Source organism: Anabrus simplex, chromosome 1 (genome assembly GCF_040414725.1).
Source record: "Anabrus simplex isolate iqAnaSimp1 chromosome 1, ASM4041472v1, whole genome shotgun sequence".
Classification (NCBI taxonomy): Eukaryota; Metazoa; Arthropoda; class Insecta; order Orthoptera; family Tettigoniidae; genus Anabrus; species Anabrus simplex.
Genome location: NC_090265.1, coordinates 1,427,864,127 through 1,427,888,277, shown reverse-complemented (window position 1 = coordinate 1,427,888,277; position 24,151 = coordinate 1,427,864,127).

Below are 24,151 nucleotides of genomic sequence, written 5' to 3'. Positions count from 1 at the left end.
TTACCTGCACCTTAATTTACTATTACAGACCTCTTTAATTAAATTCAGCTACCAAAGCAATATTCATGGTCATCATCAGAAATATGTAACACCCGTTAAATGAGCCCCAAATACCACAACTAGTATAATGGGATAGCCTAAAACACCCACCACACTTTGGCTTCTCCCACCACTCCAGTGTCTGAAACCCATAATTATTACTGATGTAAATAAGGTCTAGAATTCCTCCAGACTTCATTTTCTAAGATTGTTATAAGGTCACGTCAATTATTTCATCAAAACCGTCAGTTTAATTATGACAAATAAATAAAAATATAAGTAAATCTTTACTTGCAGTTAATGTTCAGTAAAATTGAAAACAGTTGGCTATACATCACTTCTGAGGCGTGCAGTTTGTCCATTTTTATCTAAACAGTCTTCCTCAAAGTGATGGGAGCAGAGAACAGCTGTTTTAGAAGGCTCCCCAAGTCTCCCGCCTGATACTCCTAATCCATGATCTTAGATGTTCGGGTTTCGAGAAAGGAAACCTAGAAAAATTGCCATTTTGCTCCCAGAATATGCGAAATAAGATACAATAACCTAAAACTCAAAACACTACCCTAGGAAGATTATTATGTAGTCTACAGTATAAAACTCACCGATGAAATGATTTCTCCTTCTGCTGATCGTTTTTGTTTGTACATCCATAAGCTGAACACTGCGGTATGTTAATACCCGGTAGGATGTTTCTTCATTCGGATTTCACATAAATACATGCACATTTAAATTTAATTTTGTAATTTACAAGCAGTGTCCGCCTCTGTGGTGTAGTGCTTAGTGTGATTAGCTGCCACCCCCAGAGGCCCGGGTTCGATTCCCGGCTCTGCCACGAAATTTGAAAAGTGGTATGAGGGCTGGAACGGGGTCCAATCAGCCTCGGGAGGTCAACTGAGTAGAGGGGGGTTCGATTCCCTCCTCAGCCATCCTGGAAGTGGTTTTCCGTGGTTTCCCACTTCTCCTCCAGGCAAACGACGGGATGGTACCTAACTTAAGGCCACGGCCGCTTCCTTCCCTCTTCCTTGTCTCTATCCCTTCCAAACTTCCCATCCCCCAACAAAGCCCCTGTTCAGCATAGCAGGTGGAGCCGTTTGTGCGAGGTACTGGCCATACTCCCCAGTTGTATCCCCGACCGAAAGTCTGAATCTCCAGGACACTGCCCTTGAAGCGGTAGAGGTGGGATCCCTCGCTGAGTCCGAGGGAAAAACCAACCCTGGAGGATAAACAGATTACGAACGAACGAATTTACAAGCATACTACAAGGCAACAAACCTAAATTCATAAAATACACTACTATTTCTTTTGAAATAACACAGCACAGAACACCCGTGGAACTACAATCAAGGGGGTTTGCGTCACTGAACTAAGCATAAACAAAGCAAGCGCGGTCCTCGTGGTCTATTCAATGGGTCTACTGCACCGTGCGCTCGCTGCCATCTTACTACGCCAGTCATCTTCTATTCGGCTTACTGCTACCCAAGCCACCAGCCATCCATTATAGAGATCAGTGGTTTTGAGATATAAGTAACCTAATACAAAGAACTCAACTCAACCCTCTTACTTGTATTTTCCGAAAACAAAAGTCTACGTGCTTATTTTTAAAGGAGATTCCAATTACAAATTTTCACGTCAGTAACATCTTCAGTTTCTGAGATATTAGCATCCTCGTAAAAAGAATTCAACCTCTTTTCCAGCCCCCCAAGCGTTTTTTTAAAAAACAAAAATACATGTTATTTTTTAAAAGAGATTAACCTATTTTCACGTCTGTAATATGGTAAGTTTTTGAGATATACTGTAGATATGCTCATTTTAAAATTCACCCCCTTTAATAATTTCCCTTAAATTGATTTTTAAAAAACAAATTATGCGACTTCCTTTACTTTTACAGGGGATTCCAAATACCAATTTTCACGTCTATAACATCTTCAGTATTTGATATATAAGTATCCTCATGAAAGGAATTCAACACTTTCTTCACTTCTTTTCACTCACCCCATCCTTAAGAGGATTATCCAAAAACAAAGAATACATGTTTCTTTATTTTAAAAGAAGATTGAAAATACAAATTTTCATGTCTGTAACATCTTCAGTTTTCAATATACAAGTATCCTCATAAAAAATAATTCAACTATTTTTCACGTCTTTTCACCCCCCCCCCCCCCTTCCCCCGTTAAGTGCCTTCTCCGAAAACAAAAAAGTGCATGTTCCCGTATTTTTAAAGGACTTTCCAAATACCAAGTTTATTGTGTCTAACATGTTAAGTTTTTGACATATAGTGTAGATATTCCAGTACCTATTTTAAAAATTCGCCCGCTTTTCAAATTCTTTTCAGCTCCTTAACTGGATTTTCCGAAAAAAAATTACGTGTTTTATTATTTTTAAAGGAGGTTCCAAATACCAGTTTTCATGTCTGTACGTCTGTAACCCCTTCAATTTTTGAGATAAATGTATACTCATAAGAATAATTCGACTTCTTCTTGACTTCTTTTCACCCCTCTTCCGCCTTAAGTGGACTTCGAAAAAAAAATACGTGTTTCTTCATTTTGAAAGGAAATTCAAAATACCAACTTTCACGTCTGTAACAGCTTCACTTTTTCAGATATCAGCTTTTAAGATAAAGTATCCTCATAAACATATTTCAACTCTTTATTTACTTATATTCAACCCCACACTACTTAACGTCGATTTTCCGAAAACAACAAATGCGTGTTTCTTTATTTTTAAAGGAGATTCCAAATACTAATTTTCACGTCTGTAAAATCTTGTTTTGAGATATAAGTATCCTCATAAAAAGAATACAACTCCTTTTTCACCCCAGCCCGTTAAGTTGATTCCCTACCCCCCTCCAAACAATGCGTGTTTCTTTATTTTTAAAGGGGTTTCCAAATACAAATTTTTACGTGTGTAACCTTAAGTTTATGAGATATAAGTTTATTCATAAAAAGAATTAAATTTGTTCACTTCATTTTACCCTCCCCCTTTAAGTGAATTTTCCGGAAACCAAAAAAGCTTGATTCTTTATGTATAAAGGAGCTTCAAAATGCCAGTTATCACGACTGTAAATTCTTCAGTTTTGAGATATATGTATCCTCATAAAAAGGAATTAAACTCCATTTTCACCGCCCCCGCCTTAAGATGGGTGTTTCTTTAATTTTAAAGAAGATTCCTAATACTAATCTTCACGTCTGTAACATCTCTCCGTACAGGCCATTAAGGCTCTTAGAGAAGTGGAAGGTAAAGGCTTCCACCATTGTTAACCGCGGCTCTACGCATGGCCGCCTTTGCCCCCAGGAATTAACCTGGTACTAATTTTTGGTGTAGGCTGAGTGAACCTCAGGGCCATATGCACCTCCGGAAGTGGAAATCTCGTTTCTTAAATTTTACGACTCCCTGACGGGGATTCGAACCCACGTCCTTCCGGGCGAACTGAGCATGGCTTTGCCGCCTCGGCCAGGCAGCCCCTGTAACATCTTAGGTTTTGAAATAGAAGTATCCTCATACAAACTATTCAACTCATTTTTCAATTGGTTGATTTTCAAGTGGATTTTCCAAAAGCAAAAGATTACGTATTTCTTTACTTTGAAAGCAAATTCGAAATACAAATTTTCATGGGTGTAACATCTTTAGTTTTTGAGATATAAGTATCCTCATGAAAAGAATTCAACGTTTCCACTCCACCCCCGCACGTTAAGTTGGTTTTCCCCCACCCAAAAAATGCGTGTTTCTTTATTTTTAAAGGAGTTTCCAAATACCAGTTTTAACATTTGTAACATCTTTACATCTTTGGTATATATGTACATTCTCATACAAATAATTCAGCTAATTTTCCAATTCTTTCAACCCCCCTCCCTGGTTTTTTCCGAAAACTAAAGAATACGTGTTTCCTTATTTTTAAAAGAGATGCCAAGTGCCGATGTTCACGTCTGCAACATGTTAAGTTTTTACATGCAGTATACTTTAGATACGCTAATTTTAAAAATTCACCCCCTTTTTCAGTTCCCCTTAAGTGGATTTTCCGAAAAAAATATTTATGTTTTTTTACTTTTATAGGAAATTCCAAATACCAGCTTTCAAATCTGTAATATGTTACGTGTACGAGATAATTTGCAGACATAGTCCTTTTAAAAATTCTCCCCGTTTGTCACTCCGGTTCACCCGCTATTCATCGGATTATCCAAAAATACAAAAATACGTGTTTCTTTATTTTCAAAGGAGGTACCAAATTTAAATTTTCATGCCTGTAACATCTTCAGTTTTTGGGATATAAGTCTCCTCATAAAAGGTGTTCAACCCCCGTTCCCCCTTTTTTCACCCCTCTTAATGGGATTTTCCGGAAACAAAAAATACGTGTTTCTTTATTTTTAAAGGAGATTCCAAATACAGTACCAGTTTTTACGTCTGTAAACTTTTAAGTTTTTGAGATATAGATATCCTCATTTTAAAAAATCACCCCCCTTTTCACCCCCTTAGCGATGGAATATCCAAACATCCGTCCTTAGCGAGCACTTACATGTTAATATGAATGTATCAGAAAAATTTCATTTCTTTCAGTCCAGTAGTTTTGGCTCGGCGATGATGAATCAGTCAGTCAGTCAGTCAGTCAGTCGGTCAGGACAAGTTATTTTACATATAGATTACAGACCAAACCAAACGAAACCCCATGGCACTACAGCCCTTGAAGGGCCTTGGCCTACCAAGTGACCGCTGCTCAACCCGAAGGCCTGCAGATTACGAGGTGTCGTGTGGTCAGCACGACGATTCCTCTCGGCCGTTATTCTCGGCTTTCTAGACCGGGGCCGCCATCTCACCGTCAGATAGCTCCTCGATTCTAATCACGTAGGCTGAGTGGACCTCGAACCAGCCCTCAGGTCCAGGTAAAAATCCCTGACCTGGCAGGGAATCGAACCCGGGGCCTCCGGGTATGAGGCAGGCACGCTGCCCCTACACCACGGGGCCGGCATATAGATTACAGACACGATCCGAAAAAGATGGGCATCTCAAAGAAATGGACGAAAACAGTTCGACTAAACAGACCTTTCACTTCTTTTATTCAAAACCTAAAACCACGATGTCTTTGTTTAGAAACAGCAAAGACGACCTTCAAATGCTACAAATCAAACCGGAAGCCGCCTTTGACAGAGATCTATTCCGAAAAAAGATGGTGACGAACGGGCTAAACCAAGACGAACAACCGAAAATAAGACACGGTGTCCCTTGGACAGAGGAACGCAAGCAGGTCCACTCAGAATGAATGAGGGAATTCTGGGCTCAAAAGAAAGCAAAGTTCACTGCCAAATTTAATGAGACTTAACGCGGCCCTCGATGGCCCCAGCGATAATAATAATAATAATAATAATAATAATAATAATAATAATAATAATAATAATAATAATTTGGTCTACGTACAACAAACTATTCTTACGGATTCAAGCACGCCAAGGTGCCGGAATTCTGTCCCACAGGAGTTATTTTACGTGCCCATAAATCTACAGACAAGAGGGAGGCGTGTTTGAGCACTGTCAAATGCCACCGGTTTAAGTCCGGTTCCTTATATGAATGGTCAGCATAGCGGCCTTCGATTTAAAGGGCCCCGGGTTTGATTCCTGACCGGACCGGGATTTTTTAGTCACATCCTCTTATTTGAGGACTCGCCCTCTCACTGATATGCAACACACTACACAGAAACAAGCAATAGTGAATACGTTCCTTCGCGTAAGATTGATGTCAGGAAAGGTATTACCGAGCTCGATAGCTGCAGTCGTTCAAGTGCGGCCAGTATCCAGTAATCGGAAGATAGTGGGTTCCAGCCCCACTGTCGGCATCCCTGAAGATGGTTTTCCGTGGTTTCCCATTTTCACACAAGGCCGGGGCTGTACCTTAATTAAGGCCACGGCCGCTTCCGTCCAATTCCTAAGCCTTTCCTATCCCATCGTCGCCGTAAGACATATCTGTTTCGGTGCGACGTAAAGCAAATAGCAAATTAAAAAAAAAAAGGAAAGGTTGTCCATGAAAATGCACTTAATTCATACGTAATACCAACTCCAGATAACTGAAAATGGCAGACAGAAATACGAAGAACCACCGAACTGAGCCGGGATCGAACCTACCAGCTTGTAGTGCTCTATATTCTCAGCCACTCAGCCCAGCTTCTTGTAGCCTAAGGCACTTAAGGCATTGTGCTCAACATAAAATGTTACTGAGCGGACTCGCAAGTAGCCTACGTATGCTTCTTTTTCTTTTTACAATTTGTTTTACGTCGCTCCGATACAGATAGATCTTATGGCAACAACTGGATAGGAAAGGACTAGGAGTGGGAAGGAAGCGACCGTGCCCCAGCACTTGCCATCTTCAGGGCTGACGAGAGTGGGGTTCGAACCCACTAGTTTCCAACTGCAAGCTGATAGCTACGTGATCCAGGTTCGATTCCCGGCCGTATCAGGCTTTTAACCTTCATTGATTATTTCCTCTGGTTTAGAGACTGATGTTTGTGCCGTCTTCAACATTAGATTTAATACCAGGTAGGGTGCCATCCTCACAGTCGCCCGCCCATGGGCGCAACCTCGATAAACCGTCACCAGGCCTCTCCAGAGGCTACGTACAGCTCCATGGCTAAATGGTTAGCGTGCTAGCCTTTGGTCACAGGGGTCCCGGGTTCGATTCCCGAACTCACTGGCACGAGGGCTGGGTGTTTGTGTTGTCTTCATCCTCATTTCAACGTCGTCACGAAGCGCAGGTCGCCTACGGGTGTCAAGTCAAAAGACATGCACCTGGCGAGCCGAACTTGTCCTCGGACACTCCCGGCATTAAAAGCCATACGGCATTTCATTTTCCAGAGGTTACACGGCTACACGCCTTTAATATTATTACTCACAAGTACGAGAAACTGAAGATCAATGATTTCCTTATATACATGATATAGGCTTTTGGGCGTATGCCGTGTCAAGAAAATAGGGTGAAATTCTTCACGTTTCACAGAGAAGCCTTTCTCGTGAACAGTCGAGATTCTCTTCTGAAGACGCAGAGCAAAATGAAAGCATCAATGGCAATGATTTCCTTATTCCTACAATGAATGAACACCTCGAATCCATGATACTTCACATAGCAGGCAGGCCACCTGTGGAGTTAGTGGCTCAAACGATGAGTCGAATGCAGTCATACCGCTTTGGTTGAGAGCTGATAATATCACGTTTATTTAGCTTGCTATGCCTGTTACGGAAAACGAATACGTGCTTGTCGAGCGTGCCAATGAGCCCCGTCTTGTCAAACAGAGCGCGGTTGTGGGATGTCATAGCCTCTCTTCTCGCCATTGGCCCACGTTTTCTGTCCTCGCACACAGAACGCATGCGTTACATTCGTGGGAACAAAGACCATGCCTGGAATAATGATGATGATTAGCATGATCTTCTCCACTCCCCACGTATCACACACAAGCAACTGCTGGCTTGACGGACGTTCATACAGGAAATATGATATACAAAATCTTAACATTAATATGCAACCAACAACACTTCTCTTTCCAAGAAAACATAATATCTCCTCCTTTTCTTATTTCAACAACATGCTGCTGCTATCTTCAAATGTATATAAAACAATATAAAGTCTATGAATAGAGATAGAAGATAGCAGGATATTAAGGGCTGACCAAAATGAAATCGACGTAAAGATAAGCATCGAAACAAAATACATTTCTATATATGAAGGGTTCAAGTTTTTCTTTAATAGAAGCATAAATACCGTACGCGACAAAAAGAGTATCTAAACTGCGTCGGTACAGCATGTGTTCGAACTGTGCACCCTCACATCTCATGCATTGTTCATAACTGCTCTGCAGATTGTGGAATATGCTGATGAACACAGGTTGCTGCAAGCATACAAAGAATGACTGTATCTTCTCTCGTAATTCGGGAACATTTCTAGGTGGATCATCTGACAGGAAAACGGATTCATTCATTTGAAGGCATCTGGGGATTGAGATCTAGAGAGTGGGAACTATACGTTAATTCCGATCCATGGGAAAATAAGCTATCTCCAAAGTGTTGTTGCAGAAAGGCAGGAGTGCACATTTTCAGCCAGTCATCAATGATCTGAATTTAGGACTATCACCTAGGTGACAAATTCCCTAACCATTGTTTACATAGTCTTTTCTTAAAATTTTTCAAAGACCTTGGAAATTTATCGAATATTTTCCTTGATAAATTATTTCAATACTTTACTCCTCCTCTTATAAATTAATATTAGCCCCAATTTGTCCTCTTGAAGTCCAAATTTACCTTCTTCTTCTTCTCCTTCTTTTACTACCGCTTTTTCCCAAACCTGTGAGGTCTCGGGTGCGAACTGCGTAGACATGTGAATTTGACCCTGTTTTACGGCCGGATGCCCTTCCTGACGCAAACCCTGTATGGAGGGATGCAATCACTATTGCGTGTTTCTGTGGTGGTTGGTAGTGTGGTATGTTGTCTGAATATAATGAGGAGAGTGTTGGGACAGACAAATACACCCAATACTCGAGCCAGAAGAATTAGAATGATTGAAATCCCCGACCCGGCTGGGAGTACGCTGACCATTCAGCCAACAAGTCGGAATTCCAACCTCATATTACAATACTTCTTATTTTTAAAAACTCCACTTAAGCTCATTCGTCTGCTAATGTCATACCACGCCATCTTTCCACTGACAGCTCGGAACATACCACTTAGCCGAACAGCTCGTCTCCTTTGTCCCAAGTCTTCCTAGCCCGAAGTGTACATGATTTTCGTAACACTACTCTTTCGTCGGAAATCACCAAGAACAAATCGTGCTGCTTTCCTTTGGATATTTTCCAACTCTCATATCAAGTAGTCCTGCTGTGGGTGCCATACACTGGAACCATATTCTAATTGGGGTCTTATCAGAAACTTGTATGTCCTCTCCTTTAGATCCTTACTGCAGCCCCTAAATACCCTCATAACCTGTATCTGTACCTTTCCTTACAATCTCGTTTATGTGATTACCCCAATGAAGGTAATTTCTAATATTGTCTTTCTTTCTTAATCTGCTTACCCTCCAGGGTTGGCTTTTCCCTCGGACTCAGCAAGGGATCCTACCTCTACCGCCTCAAGGGCAGTGTCTTGGAGCGCGAGACATTGGATCGGGGGATACAACTGGGGAGGATGACCAGTACTCGCCCAGGCGGCCTCACCTGCTATGCTGAACAGGGGCCTTGCGGGGGGATGGGATGATTGGAAGGGATAGATAAGGAAGAGGGAAGGAAGCGGCCGTGGCCTTAAGTTAGGTACCATCCTGGCATTTGCCTGGAGGAGAAGTGGGAAACCACGGAAAACCACTTTCAGGATGGTTGAGGTGGGAATCGAACCCATCTCTACTCAGTTGACCACCCGAGGCTGAGTGGACCCCGTTCCAGCCCTCGCGCCACTTTTCAAATTTCGTAGCAGAGCCGAGAATCGAACCCGGGCCTCCTACCTCTACCGCCTCAAGGGCAGTGACCTGGAGCGCGAGACATTGGGTCGGGGGATACAACTGGGGAGGATTGAACAGGATTGAACAGAATGGTTAGTGTGATTAGCTGCCACCCCCGGAGGACCGGGTTCGATTCTCGGCTCTGCTACGAAATTTGAAAAGTGGTGCGAGAGCTGGAACGGGGTCCACTCAGCCTCGGGAGGTCAACTGAGTAGAGGTGGGTTCGATTCCCACCTCAGCCATCCTGGAAGTGGTTTTCCGTGGTTTCCCACTTCTAATCCAGGCAAATGCCACGATGGTACCTAACTTAAGGCCACGGCCGCTTCCTTCCCTCGTCCTTATCTATCCCTTCCAATCATCCCATCCCCCCCGCAATGCCCCTGTTCAGCATAGCAGGTGAGGCCGCCTGGGCGAGTACTGGTCATCCTCCCCAGTTGTATCCCCGACCCAATGTCTCGCGCTCCAGGACACTGCCCTTGAGGAGGTAGAGGTAGGATCCCTTGCTGAGTCCGAGGGAAAAGCCAACCCTGGAGGGTAAGCAGATTAAGAAAGAAAGAATATATTAGAAATTATCTTTATTGGGGTAATCACATAAACGAGCCTCCGGGGGTGGCAGCTAATCACACTAACCACTACACCACAGAGGCGGACAATATTTTCTAATATTTCTAATATTAACCAAGTACTTTTAGTGATCCCCATGTGGTACTATCACCCCATCGACACAATTTTGCACACATACTGTACCAACGCAGTTAGATTCGTGTTGGCGTCGTCAACTTTCACGTTATAAGGATGTATCCTGATGTTCAGAGCATGTATGTAATTTCAGTACTATTTGCATTGCAGTTTGAAGTTTTTACGTGGCTGGTGATATGATCATAGCTCCGAGACCACCTAGTTACGTTGAATTTGAACCACTCTTCATTTCAAACATCCCCCATGCATTGGTCGGTATTTGAACCGGTGTGAAGCTAGTGACCGTTTCACGCAACTTTTAAGCCCCAATTAGGAAATCCGTTGTTATGACCAGTGTGTTACGTACTATTACAGAACTCGGCATGAACTGATACGGGAAACCACGGAAAACCACGCTTAGAACGGAATGTCAACCCACTTGTCTTCTTAGGTTGCTTAGTTAGGTTACCATCGGCTGATTACACCCAGCTCCAGTTCCTAAACCTAGTCTTAATTCACGAAATAGCTATTTTTTATTCATTTTAAAAGTTGTTTCACGTCGCACCGACACAGATAGGTCTTATGGCCACAAATGGATAGGAAAGGGGTAGGAGTGGGAAGGAAGCGGCCGTGGGCTTAATTAAGGTACAGACCCAGCATTTGCCTGGTGTGAAAACTGGAAACCTCGGAAAACCATCTTCAGGGCTGCCGACAGTTTGTTTCGAACTCACTATTTCCCGAGTGCAAGTTCACATCTGCGCGCCCCTAACCACACAACCAATTCGCTCGGTTCGAAATATGAGGTAAATCGAACCTAGTCCAATTGGACGAGAAGCTGAAACGCTAGGCCGGAATAGGTAGTTAACTGTAGTTTAGAATGTACAGTATTAGCAAAGTTCTAATCCAGTGTCTGTCTTCTCTTTATTATTATTATTATTATTATTATTATTATTATTATTATTATTATTATTATTATTATTATTCTACCACCACTTTTCCCACATCTGAGGGGTCGCGGGTGCGAACTCTGTCGCACAAACGGATTCGACTCTATTTTACGACCGGATGCCCTTCCTGAACACTATTTAACAGATACTGAGAAAGCAAACCTCTTTAGTAGGGAATTTAGAGATTCAGTAGATGATTGTCAGGAGTTGAACACCGAAACAGAAGTTACAGAGGGACAGACACAGAGGGAAACAAGAAGCTTCTCGTTCACAAATGAAGATATTTTCAGAGAAATCCAACTGCTTCAGCAAGGAAAAGCAGCAGGAAGTGATCAAATTACTGGGGAGGTGATAAACACAATGGGGTGGTACATAGTGCCTTATTTAAGATTTCTCTTTGACTATGTCATAAATAATAGTGTAATACCAAAGGAATGGAAGGAATCTATAATAATACCAATTTATAAAGGAAAGGATGATAAAAGGAAACCAGAGAACTACAGACCAATCAGCCTGACCAGTATAGTTTTTAAAATACTGGAGAGTTTAATATCAAAGTACATCAGAGGGATATGTGATGATAAAAATTGGTTCATGAGGAGCCAGTATGGATTTAGAAAGAAATTTTCTTGTGAGGCACAACTGGTGGGATTTCAGCAGGACATATCAGATCAATTGGATTCAGGAGGCCAGTTAGATTGCATAGCCATAGATCTTTCCAAAGCCTTTGATAGAGTGGAACATGGAATATTATTAAAGAAATTGGAGGAAATAGGATTGGACGTAAGGGTTACACGTTGGGTAAAAACATTTCTAAATTCAAGGGTTCAGAAAGTCAAAGTAGGAATTAACGTATCGCAGGAAGAGAAAGTTTGGAAGGGAATTGCACGGGGTAGTATAATCGGTCCGTTACTTTTCTTAATATACGTAAATGATTTAGGGAACAATATAACATCAAAAATAAGATTGTTGTTTACAGGGAGATAAAATACCATTGAGGATTGTTCAGAATTACAAAGGGACCTTGAGAGTATCCAACAATGGGTTGAAGAGAATAACATGAAGGTTAATGGAGGCAAATCAACTGTTACAACATTTACATACAGGAGTTTTAAAACTGATTTTGAATATACTTTGGATGGGGTAGTTATCCCAAAAGATGGCAAGTGCAAATACTTAGGTGTAAGATTTGAAAGTAATTTGCATTGGAAGGGTCATGTGGATGACATTGTTGGGAAAGCATACAGATCGTTACATGTCATAATGAGGCTACTTAAAGGATGCAACAAAGAATTAAAAGAGAAAAGTTACTTAAGTATGGTTCGTCCATTATTGGAATATGCAAACAGTGTTTGGGATCCTCACCAAGAATACCTAATAAAAGAAATAGATAGTGTGCAGAGGAAAGCAGCAAGATTTGTAACAGGGGATTTCAGGAGAAAGAGTAGTGTATCAGAAATGTTAAAGAAACTAGGGTGGGAAACTTTAAGTAAGAGAAGGGAGAAAACTAGATTTATAGGTTTATATAGAGCATATACAGGAGAAGCAGCATGGGGAGATATCCGTGAGAGGCTTCAGTTGGAAAATAATTATATCGGCAGGACTGACCACAAATATAAAATTAGAAGGAATTTTAGCAGAAGCGATTGGGGTAAATTTTCATTCATTGGGAAGGGTGTGAAGGAGTGGAACAGTTTACCAGGGGTAGTGTTTGATCCTTTTCCAAAATCTGTACAGATATTCAAAAAGAGAATAAACAGCAACAGAGAAAATAAATGAAATGTTAGAGGGCATTCGACCAGTGCAGGTTAATGTAAATAAAGAATGTGTGTGAATAAATTAATTCTATCCCCTGGTCTAAGGAGTTTGGACAGCCAAAGTAGGGGACTGCCTGTAGGGGTGAAGTACAGTGGGGACTTCGAGGGCCCTGGGACCGCTACGGTAGCTGTGAAGGCCCTTCAGGAACTCTGAAAAGTGGTGGTAAAAGGGGCTCTGGTTAAGACGCAGCAGGTCGTTATGCTACTTAGGTTCCAGAATGGGTAAAGAAAAGAAAAAGTAAATAAATGCAATGTAAATTTTAATCTTATACCAGTTGTACAGTATCATTTGAAGTAATTCCACATACTGTATATCAGATGACTATATTTGTAAGTAGTACAGGAGATATTATAAGTAGAATTTTGTAAACAATGTAAATTTATTAGGATGAGCTGTGTGTTTAATAGAAAAAATTGTTAGCGTAAATTATATAATATTGTATTATAGGAAAATGTTATTCTCTTGTTAATTTAATATTTAGTGCTTGACAATAATGTATTTTAGTGTACCATTTGCCACCGAGGTAAACACCTCATTTGCAAATAAAGCGATTTTGATTTGATTTGATTTGAACTCCATATAGAGGGATGTGATCAGTATTGCATGTTTCTGTGGTGGTTAGTTGTGTAGAGTATTGTCTAAATATGAAACGTTGAAATGAGTGAAATCAATAATGCAGTAATTTATTTGACTTTAAATTGAACACGTTCCTAATATAACTTTCCAAAAAATTATTGTAAACCAAAATTATAATTTTTATCGTTATGCTTTGTCCATTGTGGCAACCTTTGTCTGAGTTAAGTTTTCTAAACAAATAACTAATTACATTCAATATTTAAACAACTGAAGGAACTAAAATTATCATAAGTGATCCCTAAGTTTCTAATATCATTCCCAAATGTTCCACGAACGTAAAAAGTTTGGGAGTCCCCGGTTTAGAGTCTTAAAGAGCACTTAGGAATCGTTACTTGATACTATCAATAAGTATGAAGCAGTATTCCCTTCATACTCCCCAACGTTACTGTTAGAAATAAATTCACTTATTAAAAGTTATTAATTTCCCTGTTCCTGAGTGCAAGTTACAATGTCAGTTAACAGTATATCTACTAATTCCGGATATGGTATCTTTATAAGTAAGTTGTCCGGCTCCATGGCTAAATGGTTAGCGTGCTGGCCTTTGGTCACAGGGGTCCCGGGTTCGATTCCCGGCAGAGTCGGGAATTTTAACCATATTTGGTTAATTTCTCTGGCACGGGGGCTGGGTGTATGTGTTGTCTTCATCATCATTTCATCCTCATCATGACGCGCAGGTCGCCTACGGGAGTCAAATCGAAAGATCTGCACCTGGCGAGCCGAACATGTCCTCGGACACTCCCGGCACTAAAAGCCATACGCCATTTCATAAGTAAGTTGAATAACGAAGAACCTAAATAAAGGAATGGAGGAATGAAAGAGGGAAGGACACACCAATAAGTATAACTAAGCCTTCCGTCCGTTGTTTTCTTTCCTGAGTGTAACACGCGAACAGGTCTACAGAGTGATAACCTGACCAAACAACTTAAACGCTGCCTTACTAAAATTTGCTGTCAAAACCATTACGTAACTTTTCAATTCATAGGAGTAAAAACGCAGCAGTTTTAAGAAGACAATAATAATGCTATTTGCTTTACGTCCCACTAACTACTTTTACGGATTTCGGGTGACGCCGAGGTGCCGGAATTTAGTCCCACATGAGTTCTTTTTCCGACATGCGGCTGGCGTATTTAATACGTTCAAATACCACCGGACTGAGCCAGGATCTAACCTGCCAAGTTGGGATCAGAATGCCAGCGCCTCAACCGTCTGACCCACTCAGCCCGGCGTTTTAGAAACAATATACAGTAATATTCTCCCGATACTTAGAAACTATGAATGAATGTTCTCCCCCTACAACGAGGAAAATCAGCAGTTGAGAAGTGGACATACTGTTAAATGAAACCCAGAATTTTACACAGAGATCTGAAACTTTAAGTTTTATGTTTACCCACAGTAGACTTGTTTACAACCATTACGCACACATTCCTTTATTTAAAATATAATAAATATTTGAAGATACAACTTGTTGCTCAAATCTCATTTACATGGTCTTATTATATCCTGCTTGGATCCTTCTAGTCCGCTCATCTGTTCTGTTCTCCCAAGTACATGGTCCTGATGACAAAATATGTTCATTTCTGAATAAAAATCAGAAGACTGTAGTGGTTGGAGCATTTGATGAGGATGCCAAGGAAAGAACTGTGAAACTGAGTGTTCCAGGATAAGGAAGGAAAGACCCAGAATGAGAAAGCAAGATGATGCAGTAGGCTAGAAACAATACAAAACACCTCAGGAAAATAAAAGTGATGAGATGGATAACAGCAGTGTCCAGCTCCCTGCTTGAACTGTCAGCGTATTGGCTGGCCTTCGATGCAGAGCGCTCCAGATTCGATTCTCGGCATGGTCGAAGATTTTATCTGTGTATGGTTAATTTCTCTGGCTCGGGGAGTGGTTGCCTCAATACACTTCTCTTCATATTCACAACAACACACCACACTATCAATCACCACAGAAACACACATTAGTAAATGCATTCTTCCACCTATGAATGTCGTCAGGGAGGGCATCCAGACGTAAAACTGGACCAAATCCATACCCGTGCTGATCCTAATAAATTGGAATAATAATAATGCTATTTGCTTTACGTCCCACTAACTACTTTTTCGGTCTTCGGAGACGCCGAGGTGCCGGAATTTAGTCCCGCAGGAGTTCTTTTACGTGCCAGTAAATCTACCGACACGAGGCTGACGTATTTGAGCACCTTCAAATACCACCGGACTGAGCCAGGATCGAACCTGCCAAGTTGGGGTCAGAAGGCCAGCGCCTCAACCGTCTGAGCCACTCAGCCCGGCCAATAAATTGGAGAAGGACCAGGAAGAAAAATAACTGCTGGTTGAGAAGAACGGGTATCAATTGTGAAGGAAGCAGTGGTAGAACTGCGAGGGCTGAATGTAGTAGTGGACTAGTAGTAGTAGTAGTCCGGCTCCGCGGTGTAGGGGGCAACGCGTCCGCCTGTCACCCGGCGGCCCCGGGTTCGATTCCCGGCCGTGTCTGGGGTTTTTAATTGTAATTCCACTTACACGCAGGTTCCTTTCAAATGGTGAAAGAAGTGTTTAAAGATCTACAGAGGTCGACGCCACAAACAAATATAAACTACTACTACTACTACTACTACTACTGATATTACTACTACGGGTTTCGGAGATAATGAGGGGCCAGAATTTTTCTCGAAGGAATTCTTTTCCATGCTGGTAAATCTACCGACAAGAAGTTGCTGTATTTGAGGACCATCAAATGCCATCAGATTGAGCTGGGATCAAACTCACCAATTGTTCCCAGAAACCCCATGGTCTGAGCAGTCTGAACCACTCAGCTCAACCCTACTGATATTAATCTGTGGCAGATAAACTAACGAATGTGGATTCACTTTAAATCCCGTGAACTAGTTCGACGCAGCGTTATTGTTTGTAGTTTCCTGTAAAAGTCAAAGTGATTATCAGTACCGTGTATTTATATCTTACAGTATATTAAAGAAGAAGAAGAAGAAGAAGAAGAAGAAGAATTCACTCTTATTCTTCTTCTTCCTCATCTTCTTCTTCATCTACACAATTCAGTAAAAGTTATTTTTATTCTGCAGTTGATAATAATAATAATTATTTCGTGTGGATATTTCTAGCCGGGTGCAGCCATTGTAAGGCAGACCCTCCGATGAGGTTGGGCGGCATCTGACATGTGTAGGTAACTACGTGTGAGTTGCAGGGATGTTGGGGACAGCACAAACATCCAGTCCTCGAGCCAAGAGAATTAACCATTTAAGATTAAAATCTCCGACCCGGCCGGGAATCGAACCCGGGACCCTCTGGACCAAAGGCCAGTACGCTAACCATTTAGCCATGAAGCCGGACACGATGATCATGATGAAGACGACGTAATGACACGGATCTCTTAAATGAAAATCGGGAGATAGTAGGTTCGAACCCCACTGTCGGCAGCCCTGAAAATGGTTTCCCGTGGCTTTCCATTTTCATACCAGGCAAATGCTGGGGCCGTACCTTAATTAAGGCCACGGCCGCTTCCTTCCCACTCCTACCCCTTTCCTATCCCATAAGACCTATCTGTGTCGGTGTGACGTAAAAAATAAAAATTAAAAAAAGCAAATTGGAAGTGACGAGGTTTGATCCTCTACCTTGGAATTACTAACCGAGTGTTTAGTGAACTACACGGTGGGTGTAGGAGGGCAACCCAGCTCAAGTAGGCCTACTGCGGGCAAGATAGGTCAGAACACGCTTCCAGTCCAATAATTCTGGCCACCTCCTTTGAATGAAACCTCGCCGGTACAAGAATTGATCGCCTGTTCGTTAGGATCTATAAAGAATCGCTTTGGAATCCCACCAGACACACACATGAATGAATATGGAGCGTCGATGTTCGTTTTACGACCACAGGATCATATTAACACTACACATCTGAGAGTTCAGTTCTGCTGGCGCTGATCGGACATTTTCTAGTGTACAATGAGCAGGATACTTCAGAGAGGGGGACAGTAGAATGGAGTTGGGTGAAGTCCCCGTATGCGTGTTGGGGGAGGGGGTCGTAGAATACATCCAAGGTATCCCTTGTGGAAGTAAGGTAACTGAAAATAAAAAGCAAGTACCTTTTGCAAACCTGGACGTTGGCAGTCCAGACAATGGATCCAGCTAGATCAGTAGGCTACCGATCAGCCACTCTGAATCAGTTTACTTGCGGTGGGGTAACCAATTCTTTTTTGCTCCTCCTGTAGCCAGCAGTACAGTACGCGCACCTTTTAGTGATACATGCACACACACCCTAGTGCTGAATCGGTCGACCTCGATTATCTTCGAGATTCCTATTGGCAACCTTTGAAACACAAACTATGAATCACTTATACATCGCTGTGCGACATCTGGTGTACACTTTACGTACTAGTACTGTTGTTGTTTACACAGCAAAGCCAAACTATAGAATTCATGCTAGGAACAAGATTCGCATCGAGAAATGTTATACACGGTAATGTTAAATAATGTATGTGTGACACAGTTGTTGGCGTAAGATAATAAATGTTCAGAAAATTCATATTGATTGATCATATTATCGATTCAATTCAGATTTCATTTCCATTCAGTTGGCAGTATAACCGGAACCGGGAGAGCTCCCTCACCCGCTTCCCCCCCCCCGTATGAAGTAATATCGCCAAAAGGTGTGCGGACTATACGTGGGCTACCTATCCAAATGGTTACCACGCCTAATGTCGCTTAAAATCTTGTTTATACTACTGCTGAATATTTGAGACAATTAGCAGTTAAGTTGCGTTGTGTTTTGTTTTAAACTATTTACTTTTTATGTAACATAATTAAAACTTGTATTTATGTGCAATCAATTTGCACAAATTAGATCAGAAAAATGACACAGAGTAACACACCTATCTTACTGTAAGCACTGTAGTTATTGAACTGCTTGCTACGGAGCGATTTGCTGCCTGGTATGAGCCATGTAGTGCAAGCTTGCATTCGTGAGATGGTGGGTTATTAACGCCACTACTTGTGTGTTCGACAGACTGAAAAGCTTTTAAGTTACGTCAGGGCCTCTCAAACGCCCAAAATCTCACGCATGCATCGGTCCCACTCGGCTCCGCTCAGACTAACGCTTCGTCTCTGGGCTACTCGGCTAAGCGCGGCTCAGCTCGGCTTGGATTTGGAGCACTACGGAGCAAGCGAGGAAGAAAGAGACAGACGGAGCGAGCGAGACAGGCGTGGGGAAAGAGAGATACAGTGCTACTGCTCCAAATCGAGGAGTGGGGGACTGCACTCTGGTCAACCAAGCAAGTCGTCTTTTGCGCAATACACTGGTGCATGCACCCTGAGAGGCCCTGAGTTACGTTATTATACATCTTCATTTAAATACAACATACCACATTACCAACCACCGCAGAACACACAATAATGAATATATCCCTCTACATATGGTTTTAGTCAGGAAGTGCACTCGGCCGTAAAATTGGGTCAAGTCTACACGAAATGTCGACCTCAAAAAATTGTAAAATAGCCAGAAAGAAGAAAAAATGAAATGGCGTATGGCTTTTAGTGCCGGGAGTGTCCGAGGACAAAGTCGGCTCGCCAGATGTGCAGGTCTCTTGATTTGACTCCCGTAGGCGACCTGCGCGTCGTGATGAGGATGAAATTATGATTAAGACAACACATACACCCATCCCCCGTGCCAGCGAAATTAACCAATTAAGGGTAAAATTCCCGACCCTGCCGGGAATCAAACCCGGGACTCCTGTGACCAAAGGCCAACACGCTAACCATTTAGCTATGGAGCCGGACGCCAGAACGAAGAAGTTCTATGGATTACAACGCAGCAATTTTCTGTTGTCCCTTCGAACCGAAAGGAGACATGTAGATAAATCGATTTTCTGTGTGTCTCTATTTATTTATTTTAGTTTTTCCTTCGTTTAAGACTAATAAAGAGCACGATAAATAACCGTTACACATTTCTGAAGATCTTTGTTCCGCAGCCCAAAATTGCTGCATTCTTTCCTTCGCAGCCTGCCGTCATTCAATCGACCAACCACTGTTTTCTGGTTGTTCTTCATGGAGGCCCTTGAAATTGTCGATTTGTAACTGGTACTGTGCTCAATATGTGATGTCCTCTCGCCTTAGTCCAGCCTTGTTGAAGTCCTTCCTCACCTCTTGGAACCATTTGTCAGAAACTTTAGGACTACTATGAAGTATCTGAAAGATTTCTTTTGTCAATGGCTTTACATCCGTTCTGAAGCGGTGTCCATAGAATTCCAGTCTTCTTTTCCTAAGTCTCCATCAGTCGTTAATTTTTCCGATATAGTTCTTCATTTCCATTTAACCCACATTGTCCACTTACAATTTTTGGACCCAGTATCCTGCAACAGATTTTTCTCTGAACAATTTATTTATTTATTTATTTATTTATTTATTTATTTATTTATTTATTTATTTATTTATTTATGTATTTATTTATTTATTTATTTATTTATTTATTTATTTATTTATTTATTTATTTATTTATTTATTTATTTATTTATTTATTTATTACGAAGATAAACTTACAGAATATGCTTTACTTTGCAAGCGAATTTTCAGCACAGGTGGTGGACATGAATGTAAAAATAAGGGTACCCAAATACAGAAGAATGAATATAATTCGCACTTTTCCTGAAACGAACATGCAATTAGAATATAAGGTTTGAAAGAATAAACCTGAATACCTCTTGAATCAAAATTTATGCAAGTAAACTCACATCATTTACACGATAGCTGTGTAAACAAATATTAAAGTTTCACAATCTCCTTTTATACCAGTCAGCTTTTACCGCATCATGTAACTTCAAGTTCATTAGCCTTTTAAGTCTACCTTGTACTTTGGTAATTACCATATATTATAGACACACGAGTGTGAAATGACATCATGAAACAAACACGTTCCTTATAAAGGATTGCATTCAATTAGCCACTCTCAACAATTGCATCATTTACCGGTTACAACAGCCCCAGGCACCATCATCGTTAGTACTCAACTATTCCTATATACGCCCATAGAAATGTAATAGCTAAACAATCCGCAATCTTTTCTCCTGGATTAATCCATCTGAAATTCACGACGTAGTGCTTCCGAAGCGATAGACTGCAGTTCTATACAAATTACATCAAAATTAGACGATAAAACTTATCAAAATGTATTCCCGATAAGAACAGTTTCATTATTAATGTTGTCCGGCTCCATGGCTAAATGGTTAGCGTGCTGGCCTTTGGTCACATGGGTCCCGGGTTCGATCCCCGGCAGGGTCGGGAATTTTAACTGTAATTGGTTAATTCCTCTAGCACGGAGGCTGGATGTATGTGTCGTCTTCATCATCATTTCATCTTCATCCCGACGGGAAGGTCGCCTACGGGTGTCGAATAAAAAGACCTACATCTGGCGAGCCGACTTTGTCCTCGGACACTCCCGGCACTAAAAGCCATACGCCATTTCATTAATAATGTTATTGGTTTTTAGCCCCACCAACTTCTTTTACGTTTTTCAGAAATGCTGACATGCCGGAATTACGTCCCGCAGGCAATCTTCCCCGCACCAGTAAATCTACGGATGCGAAGCTAAAGTTCGGGCACCTTCAAATACCACCAGAATGAGCAGGGAACAAAATCTCACCAACTTGAGATGAAGGCCTGCGATCTACTGAATATGTTACTCATCCCGGCAATGAACAGTTTCCTGACTGATGCTACGTCCAAGTAACTCCTAGCGAAATGAAAACCCACGTTCCGGTAGTTCATATTCCACGTAAAACTGTACGTCCCGTGACAATGAACACGCTATCGACGGTCACGTAAAAGTACAAGCTTACAGTCTCTCCCATGCTGGTTACAAGCCTCTTGTGTTCAATATCATATTTTAAATTTTTCTCGGTATCCTACTCCGTCTCCGTGTATATCAACACACAACGAGACTCGTCAGTAGTCGACTATAGGGTGCAATCTGACGGCGAGAAGAAAACTTCAAAAATGGCAAGCTGTTCTCCCAGGTGTCCTCAGTCAAAAGACTCACCTTTCGGAAGCCGGGAGAAAAGAAGTAGTAGTAGTAGTAGTAGTAGTAGTAGTAGTTTTTTTGTTATGGCAGGGGAAAATCTTTTAAAGACACCACTCTGTGTGGGAGTTGGATTTCCACCAACTAAAAACCCCTGCCCTCTTCACTCAGACCATTCTGGAACTGCTTGTCGGCATGACATCAGAATGGAGTGATGTATGTTATTAAGTTCTTCCTTTCTCTTCTTTCTCCTTCATCCCCATAATGCTTGTCGCCATTGCCTTTACTGTGTTCCAGGCAAACGGGCTCTCTAACATAATCTGAACCAGATTCCCTGGCGTGAGTTGTCGGCCAAGTTGTTGGCAGGCTTTTCTTCGTTCTTCTTCCCATCGAACACAGTAGAAAAAGGTGTGTTCTACTGTATCCCTTTCAGAACAGTACCAACAACCATCTCCCTGCGTCTTTCCCATCTTCATGGCGTATACGCCGAATCTTCCATGTCCTGTCAGGATCTGCGACAGATAGTAATCTACCTGCCGATGTCTACATTTAAGCCAGTCTCCTATGTTGGGTATTAGCTTTTTTGTCCATTGGCCAACATCGGTTGTGCCATCCCATCGGTCTTGCCAGTCTAGTAAGAGTTGGTTCCTCGAGGCTTTCTTTTCTTCAGCAGATATAGTTACACCCCTTTCATGCCAAAGTTTTCTCTCTGCAACGAGGAGGTCAATGGGAATACTGGCAGCTACAACTTGTAAAGCTGCTGTCGAAACAGTTCGATATGCACAGGTAACTCTGAGCAGCATTTTCCTCTGTGCTCTTTCCATAGCTCTTCGGTGAATCTTCCTCCTGAGTGCATTGTGCCAGATAGGTGCAGCATAAAGTAAAATGGAATATACTGCAGAGCACATAATCTGTCTCTTAACCGTTCTTGGTCCCCCGATGTTAGGCATAAGTCTGGCTAATGCCGAGTAGTAGTAGTAGTAGTAGTAGTAGTAGTAGTAGTAGTAAGTTTTCTCCGGTTTCTCCGGCGTTCAGTTGCATTAGGCGAGATTTCTATCCACGCCTCGTGAAACACTATTGATCTTCTGAATATCTTCATTTATGTATCCTTCACATTTAGCACTTTTCTCACAATGTCGCAGGTTTCGAGAACGACTCTCTTCTACAGTTCAAAGTACATTTTCCTGTTAGATTTAGCTGGTGAAGTGCATGATACCGCTGGTGGGAGAATTTGTCCTAGTGCCGCACCATTGTTGCAACAATGATACCGGTAACTCTAGCCTGATGCCAGATCTTTCTTATTTCATTGGACAGAGGCAGGTACTAGTGTACATTTCCCTGATCTTTTATTCAATGTTCTCAGGAGCTGGGATTGCAGCGTCGATCAGATATATGATCGTACACCCCTTGTCCGTCAGTACAATATCCGTTAGTCCGTACTTTCCTGTTCCAGGACAATTTCCACTCCTGATTGTCGTAAACAGGTTGTGGATGGTATCTGTAGTCAGAGCCCTGCACGGATGCGGATATCCGCAGATATCCGCGATGTGTCTTGGCGGATACAAACTGTATGGCAATGCGGATAATTTTGATGACAATTTCTAAATAATGACGTTTACTGATTTTTACTCAGGTATACTCTTGTTTTTGCTTGTGATTAGGCGACCCTTAACATTGGTATGGGAGAGTCTTGTAACCATAAAGTCGTAAATCTGACCTAAGCCTAACTGGCTCCTGCCCGTAATTAATGGAAGGATGGAACAAAGATCAATACGTCGGTAATTGTCGCAAGAGAAAATCCCTCATAAACCTGCGACAGTTCTGGTGCCAGGTGTCAGGCCTATTGTATTGCGTTAACAGATCTATCCGTTTCAATACCTTGGGTGTAACATACTGTAGTTAAATATTTAAATTATCCGCGGATAACCATTTTGCGGATCCGGATAACCATTCGCGGATGCGGGTGCTGGTGAAGGAAGTGCGGATGCGAAGCAGATATTATTATGTATATTCGCGCAGAGCTCCACCTATAGTAGGATATGATCGGTGATAAGACCTCTGGCAAACATAGCCTATCTCTTGATGAATAATTTTGGCCTCTACAACGAATTTACTTTGCAGTAATAGAGTGTGAAGTGCAACGATGATTTCATCACCCTCATCGTTAGCACTACAGACCTGAAAAGCAAAGCCCGACTTGAAAAGCCACAAAAATATCTAGCTCATTAACCTTGTCAACCGTGGGGACAAAAGAGAGTAATACCTATCTGTTACAAAGAAATACGCGCGTTAAGAAGTAGGAAATGTATAAATTAGCAAATTAATCACTTAATAAAAAATCTTGTGTTTATGTCTTCAAGACGTCGAAACCACTTTGATATACATCGATGGCGTATTAACGTCAAAATACATTAAGTAGAGAAACATAATGGGACTGTCTACATCATAAATATGGTAACGCGATGTTAGAAAAGTCCGAATGATATATGAAGATTAATGACAGGGTTATAAACAAACGATATTAGAGAACTAATGTTACTAATGCTACAAATTAAACAACAGTC